The sequence below is a fragment of the Bombina bombina genome, chromosome 2 (assembly GCF_027579735.1).
Source record: "Bombina bombina isolate aBomBom1 chromosome 2, aBomBom1.pri, whole genome shotgun sequence".
In the NCBI taxonomy this organism is placed as follows: Eukaryota; Metazoa; Chordata; class Amphibia; order Anura; family Bombinatoridae; genus Bombina; species Bombina bombina.
Window position 1 is genome coordinate 199,410,178 of NC_069500.1, and position 8,538 is coordinate 199,418,715.

Below are 8,538 nucleotides of genomic sequence, written 5' to 3' on the forward strand. Positions count from 1 at the left end.
TAAGAAAGTGCTATCCAGAGTTCTGAACCCCAAAAAAATGCTTAGATGCATTCTTTTTCAAATAAAGAAAGAAAGAGAACGAAGAAAAATTGATAATAGGAGTAAATTAGAAAGTTGCGGAAAATGGCATGCTCTATCTGAATCACGAAAGAAAAAATGTGGGTTCAGTGTCCCTTTAAAGTAACATGATAGACTGTGTGTATGTATGTATGTATGTATGTTTGTATGTATATATGTAGGTATGTGGAGGAGGTTCTGGTTGGCTGCCTGGAGAGGGCGACTTAGGGTGTAGTGCTTTATTTTGTCGCAGAGGTATTTTGGGGCTTTTCCTTGTGTACATTTGTGGATGAGGCAAGGGTCTTGAATGTAACACGATCCTTCACGGGGAGGCAAGGGTCTTGAATGCAACACAATCCTTCACGGGTAGCAAATGGAGTGTCTTTAGGGACGGTGTGATCAATTCCCAGTGTTTTTTCCTAGTTACCAGTCTGACGGCTGTGTTCTTGACGACTTGCAGTTGTGAGATTTGGTATCTGGGGAGTCCTAAGTAGAGGGAGTTTGCGTAGTCAAGTCGGGAGTTGATGATTGTTCCAACTACAGCTGCGGTGTCTCCTTCATGAAGGGGATTAGTCAACATAGTAGGCGAAGAAGATGGTGAGATATGCTGACTACTGATCCTATTTGTGCGACCATTGTCATGTCTGAGTCAAAGATGACTCCAAGGCTTTTGGCTTTGGCGCTGGGGGTGATGGTTTGTCAGAGGATGGTAGGTGGGTTGTATGTTATGCTATGGTGTTTGCTTCAGTTTGCATGGAGGAAAAGGAGTTCTGTTTTGGATCCGTTGAGTTTGAGGGAGCTCTCAGTCATACATACAGTTACACACACACACACATATATATATATATATATATATATATATATATATATATATATATATATACACATACACACACACACACACACATACATACACACAAATACAATAAAGCAAAATATCTATATTGAAAACACATGTTAAATGCATTCATAACCTTGCATAACTGTGTACAGTTTAGTTATTCATAATGAAATAACTTTGCAATATACTTTAATTATTTATCCCCCCCCCCCCTTTTTATGTAGCATACACTAAAAATTTTAGATTTTGTTAGTCTCTGAAATTAAAATGCACCCTGCTGACTTATCAAGCCTAAACCTGCTATATAGCGTTCTCTTATCGGCTTTAGCAGATAACAACTGCAGAACAATGCACTTCATATTAACATTATGACTGTGACTAGCTGCAGCCTCAAGCACGGGAAGTTTAGCTATTCAAAAATAAAATTTCAGTAATCAAGATGTTAAAGTAATTGTAAATTTAAAGGGACAGTATACACCAATTTCCATATAACTGCATGTAATAGACACTACTATAAAGAATATGCACAGATACTGATATAAAATGCAGTATAAAACCATTTACTTAGAAGCTTACAGTTTAGCTCTGTTTAAAAGGTTATTACGAGTTTTGCGTTATGAGTGAAAAAGCCTCATAATGCTGCTTTTTCACCACCGCTGCTATTACAAGTCTTGTAGGTATAGCTGTACCGCACAATTTTTTGGCCACCACGCAACGTAACTACTGTACTTTTTAAAAAGTCCTTCTTCAATGGGACTTCCATAGCGCCGGTATTACGAGTTTGCCTATCCGGCCAAAAAGCGAGCGGTACACCCTATAATTACAAGATCTGTACCGTAAACTGAAAGTCAGTAGTTATGAGTTTTACGTTACAAAGCTGTAGCATAAAACTCATAACTAAAAGTGTTACAAAGTACACAAAGTACACTAACACCCATAAACTACCTATTAACCCCTAAACCGAGGCCCTCGCGCATCGCAAATACTAAAATAAAATTATTAACCCCTAATCTGCCGCTCCGGACATCGCCGCCACTATAACAAACATAACCCCTAAACCACCGCACTCCCGCATCGCAAACACTAGTTAAATATTATTAACCCCTAATCTGCCGCCCCCAATGTCACCGCCGCCACTATACTAAAGTTATTAACCCCTAAACCTAACCCTAAGTCTAACCCTAACACCCCTAACTTTAATATAATTAAAGTGAAGGTAAACTTTGATGAATGAAAGCCGGTTTTTTAAAAATACTATTAAAAACAGGGGCACTTTCATTCATCAAAGTTTACAAAGCAGTAGTTTTGATTAAAAACTTACCTTTTTTTCTTTTCACAGCCAGAGCAGCTTCCCCCTCCTGGAAATCCTCTCTTCACACGTTAGCAATGACTAATCCAGATTCCTCCAATTACAGCATGGCCTCAGGCAATGACTTCCCTGGGGGGAAAGACGTGATTGGAGGAAGACTGATTATTCATTGCTGACGAGTGAAAAGAGGATTTCCAGGAGGGGGAAGCTGCTCTGGCTGTGAAAAAAACATTCAAAAGAGCATTCTCTTCTTTCGACTCCTCTTGAAGAATGAAGGTTCCTTTAAATGACGTCATCTAAGATGGCGTCCCTTGAATTCCGATTGGCTGATAAAATTCTAAGTGAAAAAATCCTATTGGCTGATGCAATCAGCCAATATGATTGAGCTTGCATTCTATTGGCTGATTGGAACAACCAATAGAATGCAAGCTCAATCCTATTGGCTCAGCCAATAAGATTTTTTCACCTTTAATTCCGATTGGCTGATAGAATTCTATCAACCAATTGGAATTCAAGGGACGCCATCTTTGATGATGTCATTTAAAGGAACCTTCATTCTTCAAGAGGAGTCGAAAGAAGAGGATGCTCTGCGCTGGATGTCTTGAAGATGGAGCCGCTCCGCGTCGGAAGGATGAAGATAGAAGATGCCGTCTGGATGAAGACTTCTGCCCGCCTTGAGGACGACTTCTTGCCGCTTGGATGAAGACTTCTCATGGCTTCGTTGAGGACTTCTGCCCGCTTAGATGAAGACTTCTCCCGGCTTGATGAGGATGGATGTCCGGTCTTCAAAAACTGTAAGTGGATCTTTGGGGGTTAGTTTTAGGTTTTTTTTTAAGAGTTTATTGGGTGGGTTTTATTTTTAGATTAGGGGTTTGGGCAAAGAAAAAGAGCTAAATGCCCATCCAAATGACCTTTTCAGGGCAATGGGGAGCTTAGGTTTTATAGACAGAATTTTATTTGGGGGGTTGGTTGTGTGGGTGGTGGGTTTTACTGTTGGGGGGGGGTTGTTTGTATTTTTTTTTTTCTACAAGTAAAAGAGCAGATTTCTTTGGGGAAATGCCCCGCAAAAGGCCCTTTTAAGGGCTATTGGCAGTTTAGTTTAGGCTAGGTTTTTATTTTATTTTGGGGGGGGGGGGTTATTTTGATAGGGCTATTAGATTAGGTGTAATTAAATATTTGATCATTTCTTTTTTATTTTGTGTAATTTTAGTGTTAATTTTTTTTGTAATTTAGTTAATTGTATTTAATTAATGTAATTTATTTAATTGCAGTGTAATGTTAGGTGTTAGTGTAAGACAGGTTAGGTTTTATTTTACAGGTACATTTGTATTTATTTTAACTAGGTAGTTAGTAAATAGTTATTAATTAGGCTACCTAGTTAAAATAAATACAAACTTAGCTGTGAAATAAAAATAAAACCTAAGATAGCTACAATATAACTATGAGTTATATTGTAGCTAGCGTTGGGATTATTTTACAGGTAAGTATGTATTTAGTTTTAAATAGGAATTATTTAGTTAATGATAGTAATTTTTATTTAGATTTATTTTAATTATATTAAAGTTAGGGTTAGGCTTAGGGGTTAATATATTTATTTAGTGTTAGTGATGTGGGAGGCCAGAAGTTTAGGGGTTAATAACTTTAGTATAGTGGCGGCGACGTTGGGGGCGGCAGATTAGGGGTTAAGACATTTATGTAGGAGTCGGCGATGTCGGGGGCGGCAGATTAGGGGTTAATAAGTGTAATGTAGGTGTCGGTGATGTCAGGGGCGGAAGATTAGAGGTGTTTAGACTCGGGGTTTATGTTGGGTGTAAACATAAATTTTCTTTCCCCATAGGAATCAATGGGGCTGCGTCACAGAGCTGTACGCTCCTTTATTGCAGGTGTTAGGCATTTTTTTAGCCGGCTCTCCCCATTGATGTCTATGGGAAATCATTCACGGGCATGTAAAACCAGCTAAAAGCAGCGCTGGTATTTGTGTGCGGTATGGAGCTCAACGCTGCCATATTGCCTGCTAACGCCGGGTTTTTGCAAACCTGTAATAGCAGCGCTATTAAAGTGAACGGTGGAAATAACTTGCAAGTTATTACCAAGCCGCTCATAATGCAAAACTCATAATCTGGCCGATTGTAAGCGGATTCAGAATATAACACTTAAGGGACAGTAAACTTAAATATTAATTTAGCGATAAGAGCAAAAAAATATAAAAACAAATAAATGTATGAGATGTAAGCCTGCAAAGTTATACTTCCCTTCCGTTCTTAGCCAGCCTATTCTGACACTGTCATTTAGCACCATTGAACTAAATTTTCCGCTCTCTCATGCTGGCTAAAGCTGTGGGCTTCTTTAGCCAGCACAGGAGTGCAGTACATTTAGTTCTATGGCACTATCCTATCACAGCACACCTGTGACACATTTTAAAAAAATGACAGGGTCACAATAGGCTGGCTAAGAACGGAAGGTAAGCATAACCTTACAGGCTTAAAATTCACATAATACTTTATATTTTGCAGGTATCGCTAAGTTAACTTAATGTTACATAATTTTGTACATAGTGCAGAATTAAAACGTTAATTTTTATACGTTTAATGTCCCATTAGTACATAGAAAAATGCTGTTTGTACGCATTTCTTTTATGCGGATCATCAGGACAATCACGGAGGCACTAGCAGTAGTCTGCTATCATGTGTCTGTCCCATCTGCCTTGATACCTTTCCTCCCATGATGGAACATCTCCCCTTGTTTTTCACTAAAATCACCAAGATTATCAGGAAATCTGTCTAAGTGGCTATGAAGAAGGTGCTCATATTAATACTCAAATTTTTAAAGCTAGCAAGCATGTTTTGCACCAAGTCTTAAGTCATAAATGTCTTTTTTTGTGGTTACCCAATAAGTTAAAAACCGAGACATAACTGTACCAGGCAGAAGCTACAACATAATTCATACCTTTTGTGAAATTTAAATAGTTTGACTTTATGAATCCGAGGACCATCAAAGATTCCTGCTTTTAGTTTTTCAAAACTCAGTCCAAGGAACAATCTACAAAATGTATTTAAAGCAATAGTTATCTCTGTCCAGGGCCTTAACAAAGGAGTGATTTTTTTTCTCTGTCAACAATGGCTCATTAATGATATTTGTTGCACCTATAGTCTTCCCTTGAAGGCCATGTCACTTTTTTTCCCAGTGATCTTGCTTTGCTCTACTATACCACAGGCAGATGAAACAAGAATACTTTATGTATTCACTTTGATGCCCATGCAAGAAGTTCACTATCTTTAGATTAACACAAATAGACCTATGGTGATAAAGCTTTAATATTTTCATATTCCTCTTTAAGTTTTGTTGAGTGAGCAATAGGAAGAGATGCATAGCGGTTACCATTGTGCAATAAAACACGTTTCAAGTTTATGATGGAGTATGAAATTATATGCAATGGATAAACTTGCAAAACAATAACAAAGATAAGATGAAAGAGGACGTTTGATAAAAACAATAGTGCATAGTAAAAAGACAGACCAAACCCTGCTGCACCTGTCAAAAATTTTGTAAATTTTATATTCAGCAGCTCAAAAATATCTTAAATCAATTTAAACATCATTGGCAAATAAAAAAAAAAGTTTTGTTGTTGACCCCTACATTTCAAGTTTAGCGACGTCCCACCTGCTCTCTACATAGACAACAATGAGCATTCTTCTACGGCCTTTTTTTTCTTGAAGTGCCTTACAGCATATAATGCGATTGGCTGCCGCACGAAAAAAAAAAAAATTCTGATTAAAGTATAACTGTTGTATAGCGCATAAAAAGTAAGTACTGATGAATAACCTTTATACTAAAATGTAACATTTATTTATATGATTATTACTTCTGCATTGCAAAATTTACTATCACTTTAATTTGATTTGATATAAAATGTTAAGTATTGGCTGATATGTTACATATGATATATTGTAATTACAAGGTGTTAAAAGATAGCAAACCCAAATACTATTTTACAAGCATTTCCATTTTATTTCCATTATCAAATCTGCTTCATTCCCATGATATTCTGTGTTGAAGAGATACCTAGGTAGGCATTTGGAGCATTATATGGCTGGAAATAGCGCTGCCATCTAGTGCTCTTGCAAAAGGATAACATTCTTTCAAAACTGCTACCATATAGTGTTCCCGAAATGGGCCAGCTCCTAAACATACGTCCCGGCTTTTTAACAAAAGATACCAAGAGAACAACCAAAAATTGCTATAGAAGTAAATTGGAAACTTATTTAAAAGGGACAGTCAAGTCCAAAATAAAGTTTCATGATTCAAATAAGGCATGTCATTTTAAACAACTTTCCAATTTACTTTTATTACCAATTTTGCTTTTGGTATTCTTAGTTGAAAGCTAAACATAGGTAGGCTCATATGCTAATTTATTAGACCTTGAAAGCCGCTTCTTATGTGAATGCATTTTGACAGTTTTTCACCATGAGAGGGCATTAGTTCATGTGTGTCATATAGATAACATTGAGCTTAAGCACCTGAAGTTACCTAGGAGTAAGCACTGATTGGCTAAAATGCAAGTCTGTCAAAAGAACTGAAATAAGGGGGCAGTTTGCAGAGGCTTAGATACACGGTAATTAGAGGTAAAAAGTGTATTATAACTATGTAGGTTATGCAAAAATAGGGAATGAGTAATAAAGGGATAATCTATCTTTTTAAACAACAAAAATTCTGGTGTTGACTGTCCCTTTAACATTGCATGCTTTATCTGAATCATGAAAGAAAAATTGTGGGTCTCAGGTTTGTGCTACTTTTGCCACTGTGTAGTATATAGCCAGATCAGCTAATCTGCACCGTTCATAGGTTATAGCTTCCCTCTCCCTAGGTCTAGGGAGTATGGGACAAGCACACATTTTAAAGGAACTTAAAAGCAGAAGTATGCTGAAATATCTGAAATCTTCATGGGAAGTATGTTATAACTGTCATTCAATGCAGTCTCAATTTAAAAAGGGATATTAAAACCCTAAAGGTTTATTTTATGAGTCAGAGTATACAATTGCAATAAAGTTTCCAATTTACTTCTATTATCAAAATTGCTTCATTCCCATGGTATTCTTATACCTGTAATTCTCTAAGTAAATTTGTCTAAAGAAAAAAATTCTTCCTTTTCTAAACAGAGAAGAATCACATGATAACTATTTAAATGAATGATAAATTATATATCATTCATGTACTGTAGGAAATATGGAAATCCTACAGGAGCATACACAGACAAATATCATCTAGTTTTTCCAGCCATTCAAAATAATTGTTCTCTGAGTGCTCTCTATTACTTTGTTAGTCATTACCAGCAGTGACAAAATGTGTTGTTAATATGCTAACATTGGCCTATGATATATTGAGCTCCTAATGTTATTAACCATTTTAAACCTTTCTTGCCTCTTGTTCACATAGGGGTGCACAATTTAGTATATTTTGGGAACTGTATGGTTATTCATATGATGGGCCTCAATGATGGTCTTTTTCAATTATGAACACACATCCATATGTATATTCAATACTAGTAGCCCCAGTATACGGTCCAAGGACAAGCTTCCCTATTGTAAATATTAATTATATTATAAATACTAATTGTATTGTTAAATTTGTATGAATTTGTTACATGTTCGGTTTAGTTCTAACATGCTTTCCCCCTGCTGGATAACAAGACTATGTATTGGAGCCTTTGTTCTTATTGCATGGTGTATTTTAGTGTACCATTTCCCTTTGACTAGCTCACATTGGCTATTCCATACATCAGGGGTTAATGTGTACACTCCTTCCTTAATTCACCTCCCATTGGCTCATTACACCTATAAACCTGTCTCCAGCAGAGGGAATCACTATCTCTGATGAAGCCTATGTGCTCATGCGCGAAACGCGTAAGATAGGAGCTTACCTGTTATGCTATATGGAAGCCTGCTCCTAATAAACCTGTTTGCATCGACTTTCAAGACTCAGCGTTTCCTTTTCCTCATCTCCATGGTATTCTTAGTTAAAGAGATACCTAGGTAGGTATCTGGATCACTACATGGCAGGAAATAGTGCTGCCATCTAGTACTCTTACAAATAGTATTCTTGCAAAACTGCTGCAATATCCAGACGTGTTTTTCACCAACAAAATACCAAGAGAATGAATACAATTTGATAATAGAAGTACATTAGAAAGTTGTGGGTTTCATGGTCCTTTAACCCCTTAACCCAATTGGACGTATATACACGCCATGCGGAACAAAGCTCATCGTACTGCATAACATATATACGTCCTAGCTGCTGGAGGCTCCAGCAGTCTCGGCTGTAAAGCTACAGCCAA

At 37.0% G+C, this 8,538-nt stretch overlaps 1 protein-coding gene across 2 annotated transcripts in view; it reads right to left on the bottom strand.

Annotated features, from left to right (window-relative positions):
- FCHO2 (FCH and mu domain containing endocytic adaptor 2) overlaps window positions 1-8,538 on the bottom strand; it is a 505,609-nt gene that overhangs the window by 439,938 nt on the left and 57,133 nt on the right. The gene's annotated exons all lie outside the window — the stretch shown is intronic.